Below are 13,603 nucleotides of genomic sequence, written 5' to 3'. Positions count from 1 at the left end.
CCATCATTGAGCCACACCACCAGTTCCCCAGATCTAGATGGGTTTTTTTGGTTGTTTTGGGGTTGGTTTTTTTTTTTTTTTTTTTGGTGTTTTAAGAATTATTTACTTTTATTGGAAAGGCAGGTTTACAGAGAGATGAAACAAATGGCCACAACAACCAGAGCTGAGCCAATCTGAAGCCAGCAACCAGGAGCTTCTTCCTCATCTCCCACACAGGTATAATAAGGGCCCAAGACTTTGGGCCATCCTTCTGTTGCTTTTCCAGGCCACAAGCAGGGAGACGGATGGGAAGTGGAGCGGCCAAGACAAGAACCAACATCCAAAAGAGGTGCCAGCGCTTGAAGAGGGAAGGATTAGCCAACTGAGCCATCATGACACCCCGCCCCCAACACTCCACATTCATATTTCTAACAGCCTCCAGAGTGAAGTCTTGGATACACTTTGACTAAACAGGTATCTGAAAACAAAAACTTCATGAGTCTGGTCCTTGAGAAAAACAGAAAAAAGAAAAAAGAAACTTCACCTAATCAGAAATGACTCAGCTTTAGCCGACAAACACAAAGTAACACATCAGACTGAGTTCTGAAAGACAGGAATTGAAAGTCATACTTCCCATTGTGGAGAGCAAATAGAACTGTGAAGAAAGCCTTGTTCCCCTCTGAAGTTCTAAAATGGCAAGTTTAGTAAGGACACAGAGAGTTGAAATTCTACAGCTTAGATCAAATAAAAAAATTCAGTTGAACATTTCACCCACAAAAGGCATTACAAGACAACCAATTAGTAACATACAAAGACGGCAGCAGGACTGGGTTTATGACACATATCACACTGTGCACACCTGTAGCAGCCCACGGGTCAACCCACGTGCATGGGGTGCTTACAGATGTATTCTGGAAGGTCCAGACAAACACCAAAGGATGGACAGATCCGTACTTAACCAAAACAAAAGGCAGCCCAAGGAAGCTCTCACGGGCATCTGGAACCAGCAACATCAATTGCTCGGAAATGCAAATTCTTCCGTTTTCCAAAACAAGATTTATTTCAAACTCAATTAGACTCCAAGGTATTTGTTGGTCGTGAGGCTCCAAAAACCACCACAGAGGCCTTCTTAAAGCTGCTCACCTTGGAACACTAGGGCGGCCTCATGCCTGCTCAGTAATCCAGTTCGGAATGACCCAACATACTAGACTGCTGGGGGGCTCAAAATCACTCCAACAAAGAAGCTAAAATTAAGGTGCAATCATAAATAGGCTGATTTTCTTCAGCATTTTGCGATAAAACATTCCTCTGAGGATTTTCAACAAGAATCATGAACACAGTACTTCAAATGTTTCATGGCGTGGAAATAAGCTAACTTGGCCAGCACATCACGGCGTGACCCTTCTCACCCACACCTCCAGGGGGACATTTAATCCTTTCCCCATGTATTGATTTTAACACAGGCAAAGAGGCAAACCAGGCATTCAAAGAACCGACTCCAAGCCACAAACTTTGATTGGAATCCAAGCTGAGACTCCGAGCTGAAAAGCCCTAAAGACTCTGGCCTCAGACCTTATCTGATGCTTCTTTCCCCAATTTTGCTTTTAAGTATCATTCTCAGATCGGAGAGTGGGCAGTGGGACCACAAGGCAGATCCATTCCTCCAGGCTGGGGACGCATCAAGAAGTCTGTGGTCACAAGACAGGCCCCTTCCTTCTGGGGAGGGAACCTGACTTACTCAACAAATCCCACCACAAAGGGCCCCCCTGCACCCCAGAGCAGAATTGACTGTGACAGGTGCCTGCTGAGCACATGGAGACGAGTGAACACCAACTGCCCATCAGCTTTTGGGGAGGGGAGTCCTTTTCTCCAAGGTCCCATTCTAAAATAGGGCTGGCTGCTAGGTAAGCACAAATTCGACCGCTCCCAGGAGGCAGGCTGTAGGCCCAGGAGGCCTGAGGAGCATGTGGGATAAGGACAACTCGGAGTTGTGTTGAGCAGGGTCAGACTAACCCAGCACTGCAGGTCTCTGGGCCTCCTGAGCCACTTGCTGCATCATGGGACCCTGGCGCACCATAGGCCCCCTGTGGCCAAGAATCCTCCCAGAGAACCCTGCAAACAGCTGAAAAAACAAGAAGGTCAGGCAGACCTCTCTGGCATGGGGCTCTGTTGGTTTTCCAGAGAGAGAAAAGCTTCTGATGAGCTGAAGCCAAAAAAGACAAGGGAGCCAGTGGGGACCCCAGAGGGAGCGCAGCTCCGGTTGCAGAGTCCCGGGGTTTCACCCGCATGATCAGAACTCGGTCTCCGCGTCGGCCAGGAGTCACATGGGTCTCAAGCAGGGCCTTGGGCGTTGGCTAACTCTCCCCTGCATTCAGTCACTGGCCCATCAAATATGTACTGAGTGCTAAGTCTTAAACCAGGCACCGTGCACAGAGCCGCGACCAGAACCGCCACCCTCACGCCAGCTCCTTTTCTAAGGTGGGGCCGGGTTAGGGGTGAAGTCAGTCAGGGTAAGCGCCAGAGAGGAACATCAAAGCCGGAAGGGGTGCATGGCTGTGGAGGTGAGCAGGTGCACAGCCGAAGATGCCCAAGGGTCTGCAGGAGATGAAGGAATTCACTCGGTTGCACATTCACAAGTGTGTGAGGCAGGGCATGTGGTAAGGGAAAAAGTTGGAAACCTACTCCATCAGACCAGGTGAGAGACAGAGCTGGTGAGGCAGCACCCCCTCTCAGGTGGCCACCCTGTACTTACCAAGACCCAAGCAGTGAGTGTGTCCTTAAATTGTGGCTCACCTTGGTCTAGGCCCAGAGGAACAGGAAAACCCAGTTCCCATCAGAGGCAGAACACAGAGTGATTCAACATCTACAAGTAATAACCTCACAGGTCCTTTCTTCTCCCCTACATCCAAGCCTATCAGTACGGGGCTGACTTAAGTTGGATGGCTTTCATAAGAGTGTGGGGAGGGGCCAGCTTTGTGATGCAGCAGGTTAAATAGAGTCATTGTAGGCACCCGCCCCAGGAGCTCCACTTCCAACTGGGCTCCCTGCGAGTGCACCTAGCAAAGCAACAGAAGATGGCCCAAGAGCTTGGGCCCCTCCACCCTGCACCTGGATGGAGTTCTAGTCTCCTAGCCTTGATCAGACCCAGACACGGCCATTGTATCCATTTGTGGAGTGAGCCTGTGGGTAGATTTCTCTATATATAACTTTGTTTTTTGAATCAATTAAAAAAAAGTCTTAAAAACGAAGAAACAAACACAGTCACCTACTTACAATAGACACATGATGGGTGTCTGCTCTCCACCACTCTGCCTGCCACTGGAAGACTACTGTATCATTGAGAAGACAATACTAGATGTCATACAACCCCACCCACAGACACTTCTACATGAGCCTCTTCAGAAGACAACAATTCCTTTCAAATATAATTCCACTAATACCCTCCCTTGAAAAATAAAAGAGGGGCAAGGAGTTAGCTGAGTGCTTCAGGAGGCTCCTGTCCCACGTGCAGGTGCCCCAGTTCTATGCCTGGCTCCTACTCCCGACATGTTTCCTGCCAGTGCAGAGCTAGGGTGATGACCCCAATGCCAGGTTTCCTGCCATCTGCCTGGGAGACACAACTTGAACTCTTGGCTCTGGCTGCTGCAGACATGTAAAGAATGAAATGATGGTAGGAGCTCTCTCTTAAACATTTTGAAAAATGGGACCTGGCGCGATAACCTAGCGGCTAAAGTCCTCACTCTGAACACACCAGGATCCCATATAGGCACCGATTCTAATCCTGGCAACCCCACTTCCCACCCAGCTCCCTGCTTGTAGCTGGGAAAGCGGTAGAGGACAGCCCAAAGCCTTGGGACCCTGCACCTGCGTGGGAAACCCACAAGAAGCTCCTGGCTTCGGATTGGTTCAGCTCCAACCGTTGCAACCACTTGGGGAGTTAATCAGTTGGAGGATCTTCCTCTCTGTCTCTCCTCTTCTCTCTCTCTATATATATATATCTGACATTGCAATAAAAATATTTTAAAAGTTTTTAAATTAATAATTTCTATTATCATCCAAAATCCAGTGTTTAAATGTCCTCCACCAGCTCATTTTTTTCTTTAGAGTTGATTTGTTCCAATCAGGATCCAAACAACATCTCCCACACATTGCATCTGATTCTCTTTCGACTCAGATCCTCTCTTGCCCCTCTCCGGCAATATATCTGTAAATACACTGGGCACTCGTCCCGTAAAGTGTCTTTTTGGATTTAGCTGACTGCATTCCCCAGTGTCATTTAAGACATGCCCCAGATGCCCGCTGTCCGTGCCAGCTAGTGGGTAGATCTAGAGGTGAGAACAGATGTGGCTCTGTGGGGCGGAGGGGAAGGCCCATCTCCCATGCCTCATCTCCTATGGCAAGCTTGATTGGTGTTCACGTGTCGCAGCTTCATGTCTTCCTTTGTCGTCTCTGGATGACCAGAGGGAAACTTCTCTGACTACCTCGTGTGGTTTTGTGGATTTATCCTGGCTCCAGATCTGTGCCAGCTCTACAGGAAAATATTGTAGCTGTGGGCTGCATGTCTGTATTGCCCCACCCTACCCCAGATGTGTGTCTGCGAGCTCTGACTCCCATTGTGAAGGACTTCAGAGGGGCTGCTCTGGGTGGGACCTGGGGTCCTGAGAGTGGGGGGCCTGGTGACTGAACAAATGCATTTCTAAGAGCGGGCTCTCCCTTTCCTGCGTTACGATCCAGCTGGCAGTAAGTGAGCCCTCACCAGGAACTAGATCGGCCAACTTGGACTTTCCGAGGTCTCCAGAACTGTGAGGAAAGGCCATTTAACATTGTGGAAGCCTCCGGCTGCGGTATTGTACTGTGGCACTCCAAGCTCAAACAGACCCTAAGAATCGCCGGCGCCGAGGTCAAGGGGAGGACAGAAGTAAGAACAAGATCAATGAAGCGCTTACTGGGCCAGTTCTGTCTCTCAGGAACTTGAGTTTGAGGACTTGCAGCTTGCGTTCAGCACTCAGCACACAGCCACCTGCTAGCTAGTGCTCTCAACGTGACACTGAATTTTTTCTCTGCTTTATTCCTCACTAATTTCAAAAAACAGGGTGGGGGGGGGGAGGAATTCAGTAAGTGTTGCCTCAACTGGTTAATCCTTCTCCTTCAAGTGCACGGGGATCCCACATGAGTACTGGCTCCTGTCCAAGCTGCTCCATTTCCCATCCAGCTCCCTGCCTGAGGCCTGGGAAAGCAGTAGAGGATGGGCCAAAGCCTTGGAACCCCGCACCTGCGCGGGACACCTGGAAGAAACTCCTGGTTCCTGGCTTTAGATTGGTGCAGCTCCAGCCACTGTGGCCAATGGGAGAATGAAACAGCAGATATAAGATCCTTCTCTGTAAACCTGCCTTTCCAATAAGCTTAAAAAAAGAAAGAAAGAAAAGAAAAGAAAAGCAGGGCCACTTCCTCAACTCCAACACCACATGACAATGAAATACCCCAACAGAAGTCCTTAAGTACTAAGCCATTGTGATCCCATCTCCCAAGTGTTTTGAGGACAAAGAGATAAATATGAAAACACTTTGAAAAAACTGTTGTGCGAGCTCAAAAAGTTACTAAAACTCCTATGGCAGTCATGTCAAGTGTGAAGAGCGGACTTGACTCCCTTGCAGCTTTCACTGAGGCCGGAGGCTGCCGGCGTGCTCCGTGCTGGCCCCAGAGCCGGAGGAGCAGAAGCCGCAGACACCAGAGTCTCCACCACCACGAGCAAAGTGAAGTCATTCCAGTTTGCATTTTCCAAGTTCCAAACTACAGTTCCCGATTACACAATCCTGGGGCTGTTTGTGCCATCCTGCCTAAGCCTGGGCCAGAGTCTGGCGACAGCTGGCAAACACAGAGCACACTGCCTTTCAGCCAATCTGGTTTGGAATATTGTAACACCATGAGGTCAGGAAGTGGGTGGGTGTGCACGGGAATCTCCCCTCTGCTGACGTGAAATGGAAGCGGGGGGTACATTTTTGCACTATCAGAAACAGCCACACATACCGTTTGTCCACCTGACTGCAATGCCTGAGCTACAAGGAGCCACAAGCCTAACATGTGAATTGTGTGTGGCCCGGGGCATCTGTATGTTGTACGTACTACTTAACTCGAGTATCTTGGCCAGCCAATATTTGCAGAATGACTACAGGGGAAACAAACGCTGACCCAGCCTGCTCCACCCGGCCCTGAAACCCAGCCTCGGCTCCTCATTCCTCCATTCTCAGATATCCTCTCTCCTTCTTCCTCCAACACTCGCACTCTCATTTTCACCTGTCACACGGCACCTGGAGAGAGGCTGTGACAGGTGACACTCCCACGTGCGTCCTGTCTTCCCACTAAGGGCAAACACTTGGAGTGAAAGAGACCACAGCCCACACTGCTACCTCCTGCAAACCCTCAAATCCGGGTATGGGTTTTGAGATCTGGGAGCTGACAGCATTCAGTGGAACTCACAGGTGGTCTGTGGAAACGCAGGAAATGAACAAAGGGGAGGAGAAGGAAGGTGGGCAATCCCCCAGTCCAGTCCTGCCAGGTACCCGAAACAGCTCACCCAACAGGACTGGCATCCCGTACTACCGACTGCGGGGCGGGGCTCCTCCTGGCCTCTCGACCACAGCATCATCCTCGAGCACTCTGCCACCCTTTGCCAGCCTCCTGTGGACACCTGGAAAAGCATGGACACTTTTGTCCTAAAGGGACAGAGCAGTGCAGCCGTGAGAGCCAGCCTCTGTGGGCGGAGCTGCTTTTCACTCTTTGGGCCATGGGGGGGGGGGTACTTCAACACCTGTCCAGGGAAAAGCGGACTGATGCCCGTGGGCCCATCCACTGCACTTGCCAACCTACTCAAGGGCTTTCGTGATTTATGACCATGTCCTATAGCCTCATGGGACATGCACCTGCTCCTAAATGCAACGGGATCTACCTGATATCTGAGAACTTGGGTCTGTTTTGTAACAACTTATGCAACAGGCTGGAGGAGACACTTTATAGAAGCCTCCCCAAGACATGTTCTCCAATTTTTTCCCCTCCCTTTGTAAGCAGCAAGAGGATGTCAAAACTACAGGAGCAGTAAATTATGAAGGCTGAGGAATCTGGGAATGAAATCTAGTGTTGAAATCAAATAGAAGTTACTGCAGAGTTAATGAGCCACACCCGGCAATCCGTCATCAATGTGGCACTGAGTGGTAACGAGGCGTGAGAGATTACAACAGGGTCCCTGCCCCCACGGGTGGGGAGGTGACCTCACTGTCCCCAAATACAGCATGCCCTGCCTGCCTGCATGGGCCACTTGCGCATCATCCCCTAAGCCCCACCAGCCAGTCATACTCAAGTCTTTGCTGCCCTTTGTAGGGGTGACCCCACTCCTAATCCTAACAAGCCACAGGGTAGAGCTGAATGTTTCCGAGTAGCAAGCCACCCTGGACACTAAACCTCCCACGCAACATCCCCACAGATGGGTGTTATCTGGAGCTGTACCCCAGATGCCGTCCCCCTCAAACACACTGCCACCACCATCACACCCTACTCTGCAGGTGACACCAAGTGGGGGGCGGTGGGGGGCTGCCACACGGTAACCCCAGCCTCTCCAGCTGGAACAGCAGCTCCCTAAGAGGTCCCTAGCATGGCTCTTGGCCAAGCTCTCAGCCCATGGAGAAGCATGATTCAAATCTGAAAGCAACAGAAGGGCTTCAATGAGACACGAGTTGCTCACTGAGACCATAGAAGAGTAGGTGGGAGGACAAGTGGGCAGGCCGAGTAAGCAGCGCCTCCCTTAAAAGCCCCCCTCCCAACATCCCACCCTTCTTGAAGACTCGCACCCCCAGCAAACGGGCTTGCAGGCCCCTCCCCTCTGAGTGCCAGGCAAGGTTGCTTTCAGTCCACTCACCCACGTTCAAGTTCTCCCAGGCTGGTAAATGCAGTGAGCTTATTTGCAAGCCAGGGTCATATCTGCCTAGCAACCCACCAGGAAGACTTGAGGGCCCCTAAGCGTGGACAGGGAACGGGCAGGCCAAGTCCACACAAAAGGTTCTGTTCTCATGCAAATGACCTGAGGCCAGAGGGCTAGGAGAGAGGGAGCTGCAGGGCTCTCCAGGGCCAGTTTTTTCCCAAGAAGATGCTGGAGGGTCTTTTTCAGGGCATCCTTATAGCCTCACCCCCAAGCGAAGCAGCAGGGGCCTGGGAGGTCAGAGAGGGTTCAAACTGCCGCTCAGCTTCCAACAGACACAACAGAGGCAGCGAAGAGGAGCGCTGGGGCCTTAAACTTAATTTCCTGATTTTTCTGGTCCTGGACTCCGGACACCAAAGGTTCTTTTGTTCTTGTTTAGAACTCCACAGAGTTAGTTTTGTTTGGGGGGGTTGATTAGCATGGTAATGCTGTGCTTACCCCGGAGAAGTGAAAAAAAGCACGGGCTTTCACGCTCGGTCTCACTGGGATGGAGGGAACAAGGTGAAGCCAGTTTCTAACCAGGACGGGCAAAAAGAATCGGTCTGTGGCTAGCAAGGCTGTGCTGAGGCTAGGTTCACAGCCACCTCCTTAGCCAAGGACCACAGGGGCTGCTGGGGGCCGAGCTCTAGTTGCCAAGAGGACCAGAGCATCTCCATAAACGCAGAACCCTGGGAGATTCCCTCCAGCACTGCATGCCTCCAATTTGCTCCTCTGGAAAATGGGAACAATGAACAGCCACAGTAAATGAGTGCCTGGGATGGAGGCCAGCCACAGGGCACGAAGCTGGCATCCCGTGTTAAGAGTGCCAGTCACAATCCTAGCTCCTTCCTACTAACGCACCTGCGAGGGCACGGCAGCCCACACACCTGGGCACCTGCCAGCCATGTGGAAGACCAGGACAGACTTCCAGACTGAACCTATCACAGCTATGCAGGGAGTGAGACAACACTTAGAAGATCTCGTCTTTCCCTCTCTGTCACACACAAAAAAATATTTTTAAAACCTTTCTTTAAACAAACATCACAAGGATGGGACTTAGTTTTTGGTGTTTGTCCCAATCCTATCATAATTAGTATTAACAAACACTCACAATGCTCTACCAGCAATAGTAACATGTTATTCGAATAATGACTACAATTAGGCTTCGCCAACAGACAGGCTGCCTCTGGTCAAATACCCAGATGTGACTCTCTAGTCATTGCAGTCCTTGACCCAAAGGCTCCAGACATTGCCTAATTTTGAAAATCAAGAGGCTGGGACAGGCACAGTGGCAAAGCAAACTAAGCCCTGAGCTGTAGCACTGATATACCAGATGGGTGCTGGTTCGTGTCCCAGCTGCTCCATCTCTGATCCCACTCCCTGCCTATGGCCTGGGAAAGCAGCAGAGGATGGCCCAAGGCCTTGGACCCCTATACCCATGTGGGAGACTCAGAGGAAGCTCCTGGCAAAGGATCAGTTTAGCTCTGACCACTACAACCAACTGGTGGGTGAACCCTGAGATGGCAGATCTCAGTCTCTCTTTCTATCTGTACATTCTGCCTTTCAAATAAAAATAAATCCTTTTTAAAAAGGCAGCATTTCTGGGAGCTGGCGTGGTAGCCTAGTGGCTAAAATCCTCACCTTGCACAAGCCAGGATCACATATGGGCACTGGTTTGTGTCCCAGCAGCCCTGCTTCCCATTCCAGCACCCTGCTTGTGGCTTGGCAAAGCAAGAGAGGGCAGCCCAAAGCCTTGGGACCTATATCTGCGTGAGAGACCTAGAAGAGGCTCCTGGCTCCTGGCTTCAGATCAGCACAGCTCCAGCTGTTGCAGCTACTTGGAGAGTGAATCAACGGATGGAAGATCTTCCTCTGTCTCTCCTCCTCTCTATCTGACTTTCCAATTAAAAAAATGTTTAAAGAATAAAAGCAGCATTTTTATGTCATTTTAAATGACTATTCAGGAATCAAGTTAATAGAATAGAATAGAATAAGGACATGTTTAAACAGAAACATTAGCCAGTGTGAAGCAGAGAAAATACATTCCAGGACTCGGGAGAGACAGAACAACAGCAGAGGGGCACCTTGAGACTGATAGACACAGGAAAGCAGCGAAAACAAGGGTGTGGTTTGCAGTGACTGATAACCCAGCTGTATTCAGTGAGCGGTGACTTGAACTGCACCAGCAGCTGGAACTCCACCAGCAACAAGGTGGGAAGGGGTTTTCCTTGGGAGCTCAGGAGGTGAACCCAAAGAACTACCCTTCCTGACGGTCTGTTTGATTTGACCAGGAGCAGAGACAGAGTGGCAGATCCCAGACTGATGGTGCCAGAACAGCATGGATTTCACAGTCCAGTCTGCCCCTTGGGAGTGATCTCATTTCTGGCTCAGTAAACTGCAACAATGTGGCATCGTACAGGTTCCACCCAAGGTCAGAGTAGATGTCAGACCTGACAGCTACCAGATCAAGAACTCTAGTAGTGGCACATCAGGTGCCATTTTGTACAGTGTGGCAAAAGCCTGAGACTGCAGGGACAACAGTGAGTGAGCTGTACATGCGCTGAGCTCGACAAGAACTCACTGAGCCCATTGCATTGTGTTGTGCCGGTCCCACAGGGAAAATAATACTGACTATGGCACTGTACAGGTCAAAAGAGGTCCGTGTGGCACCCAGACCTGACGTCCAACAGGTTCCAGCAAGATCAGCGCCACCAACAACTCAGCCATTTAGGACACCTGGTGTCTCCCTAATCCTGGGACCTGCTCCAACAGGAAGTAGGAGAAAGGTTGTACAGACAATGGTGCAGCCTCAGCACTGTATCACAGGAGGCGCAAAGTGTGGAGCCATGAGCTGGGACTACGGAGACCATGGTGGAAATCCAAATAAGAACCCAGACCTGGAACTAGTTGGAGGGAGTGACACAAGTGACTGCAAACAAAGAGCCATAAGTAAAACTGCAATAAGTAAAATCGAACTGTAGACCTGTGGGTGACACAGCTTAGAAACCTGCCCCAAGGAGGACTCTGCTGGCCAGAAGAACAATGACCAAGAGCAAAAGAAGACACAGAGGCACAACGAATATTACTGGAGACTCCCCTGCAAAGGAACAAAAAAAAAAGCTTTTGCCAACCCCAACCTCAGAGTTCACTGTGGAAGACATCAAGAAAATGGGGGATACAGAAATCAAAACACTTGTTATAAAGCTTCTTAACAATGAGAAGTACATAATACAAGAGTTCAAGCAATTTAAGGAATATGTCACACAGGAATTAATCTAATGAAAGCTGGTATCTCAGAAATGAAGAATACAGTGGAGCAAATTAAAGTACAGTGGAGAGTCTCCAAGATACAATGAAGGAGGCAGAAGAAAGAATCTCAGAATTGGAAGATATTTCCTGTCACCAGGGGAAACAAAAAGCTGGAAGCAGAGCTGGGTCAAGCTTTAAAAAAAAAAAGGTATTTAAGAATTGAAAGATACTATTAAAAGGGCAAATGTAAGAGTTATGGGAGTCTCAGAAGGTGCAAAAAGAGAAACTGGGGTTAGAAATGTATTCAATTAAATAATAAGGGAAATTTCCCCTAATCTAGAGAAAGAATTGGGAAACAAGATCCAGGAGAAGCACAGAACTCCCAACAGGCTTGATCAAAAGCAATCTTCACCAAGACACATAATCAAGTTCTCTTCAATCGAACATAAGGAAAAGATCCTTAAATGAAAAAAAAAAAAATCAACTGACATATAAAGGAAAGCCAATTAAACTCACAGGAGATCTCTCACAGGAAACTCTACAGGCAAGAAGAGAATGGAGTGACGTATTTCAGAGACTAAAAGCAATTGTTGACTCAGGATAAAGTACCCAGCAAAGTTTTTCTCTGTCTTTGAAAATGAAATAAAATTCTTCCACAGTAAAGAAAAGTTCAAAGAATATGCATCTTCCAAACCTGCCCTACAAAGGATACTTCAAGATGTTCTCTTTACAGACAAAAGGAACAGCACCCACCAAAACTAAAGGCATATGTGAAGAACATCCCAGTAAAATAACAACGGAAGACTAAATCAATGAAAAACCCACAGTTAAAATGACAGGACCAAAGTACCACCCATTCATATCAACCCTGAATATAAATGGATTAAACTCATTAAACATCATAGAGTGGTAGACTGGATTAAAAAACAAAACCCATCTCTTTGTTGCCTACAGGAGACATATCTCATCAACAAAGATCAGTGGGAACTACATTGGATGGATTTTGATATGTTTTTTTAGTTTCTTCTCTTCAAAACACTTTATTTCTCATTAAATTCTTCAGTTAACTCATAGACCATTCAGTAGCATAATTTTCTTCAAGAAGGTTACTGATTTTTTCATTTCTTCACCGACACATTAGTCATTCAGCAGCATGTTATTTAACTACACAGCGTTGTTAATTTTTTTCTTCTGTTGTTGATTCTGTATTATGACTTTTCATTTAAGGGGATGTACAGTAGCTGTGAAATGGAGACTATCATATCCAGATGTGAGGATACAATGCAGTATGCATCTCTACTTCCAAAGATGGACTCCCAATGAAACTGTTAACTATATCTTGACAACAGGATGCTGGACTCTCTGCCATTGTCCATGCCCGCAATGACGGACATATGACTGCTTATGAAGAACTATGATGTAGCAATGATATGGGGAAACTCAGTGAGTGGGGAGGGAATTGGTGAGGGGATAAGAGAAATCCCATGATCTGTGGAACTGTATCATAAAACGATAATGATATAGAAAAGTAAAATTAAGAAAAAAAAATAAATGACTATTCAGAGTCACTTACAAATGAAGGGCCACGCCCTTGGTTCCTAAGGCAGGCGACGGGGTAGAGGCATTGAACATTACACACTTTGCCCCAGAGCAGTGACAAGTCCTTAATTCCAAAGTGTAAGAGCCTCAACCAAAGGCTGCAGAGCCAGCTCAGTTTTACCACCTACGTTCTCACTGCAGTGATTAAAACCGACTCTCAACATCATCACACACGGTGTTGTTAACGAGCACCTCAAAACTGGGGTAACCGACCTTGATAATTCATCACAGACAGAAGAGCTGGCCAGTACCGAGGGTTTGCCACCTGCCGGGTCCTGAGACACACCTGGGAGAAACGCTTCCACTCTGAGCCTTTCCCACCATCCCCATTTGACACTTCTGGAAACGAACGCTCCGAGAACTTGAAATGACTCCTACAAGGCTACAAAGCTACTCGTCAGTGCCCTGGCCATCCAGTCCCACGCGGTACAGGGTGCTCTGTGCCACAGTACCTGCTCCTCACTGAACCCACACCACGGCTTGTTTGAGAGCAGTCTCCGAGCAAACAAGAATTCTGTTACTCAAGTTCAGCTTGCCGCTTCCGGCCACCAGTGGTCGACCCTCCCAACTAGAGTTCTTGCATCAGAATCACATCTCCTGGAACCCGAAGCTGAGAGGGCAGGCCGGAGCCAGAGTTCGCAGGGGAATGTGGACACCAAACTGCCCTGGAACTACACGGTGGTGACCAAGACACCCAGCTTACGCCCCAGGCGGCTCTGAAATGCCTGCGAGCCGAGGACGCACGCTTTGTCCAAGGGAAAAGCTCAGGTTTCCCGGGCATCACCGCTTAATGTGCAGTGTGACCTTGGAGCTGGGAACGGTCGGGAT

General features: G+C 48.8%; 1 protein-coding gene across 4 annotated transcripts in view; it reads right to left on the bottom strand.

Annotated features, from left to right (window-relative positions):
• ARSG (arylsulfatase G) overlaps positions 1–13,603 on the bottom strand; it is an 89,356-nt gene that overhangs the window by 74,899 nt on the left and 854 nt on the right. The window contains exons 1-2 of one of the 4 annotated variants that reach the window (XM_040989554.1): positions 12,989–13,588; positions 6,554–6,667 (exon numbers count right to left, since the gene is read on the bottom strand). The exons of 2 other annotated variants lie outside the window; for them this stretch is intronic. The gene's annotated coding sequence lies outside the window, so the exon portion shown is untranslated. Of the gene's footprint in view, positions 1–6,553; positions 6,668–12,988; positions 13,589–13,603 lie in introns of those variants that run through there. One more of the 4 variants, XM_040989555.1, reaches the window with a different exon arrangement.

Source organism: Ochotona curzoniae, unplaced genomic scaffold, assembly GCF_017591425.1.
Source record: "Ochotona curzoniae isolate NIBS_2020 unplaced genomic scaffold, NIBS_Ocur_1.0 contig_523, whole genome shotgun sequence".
In the NCBI taxonomy this organism is placed as follows: Eukaryota; Metazoa; Chordata; class Mammalia; order Lagomorpha; family Ochotonidae; genus Ochotona; species Ochotona curzoniae.
This window is presented reverse-complemented; position numbering and strand designations above follow the sequence as displayed.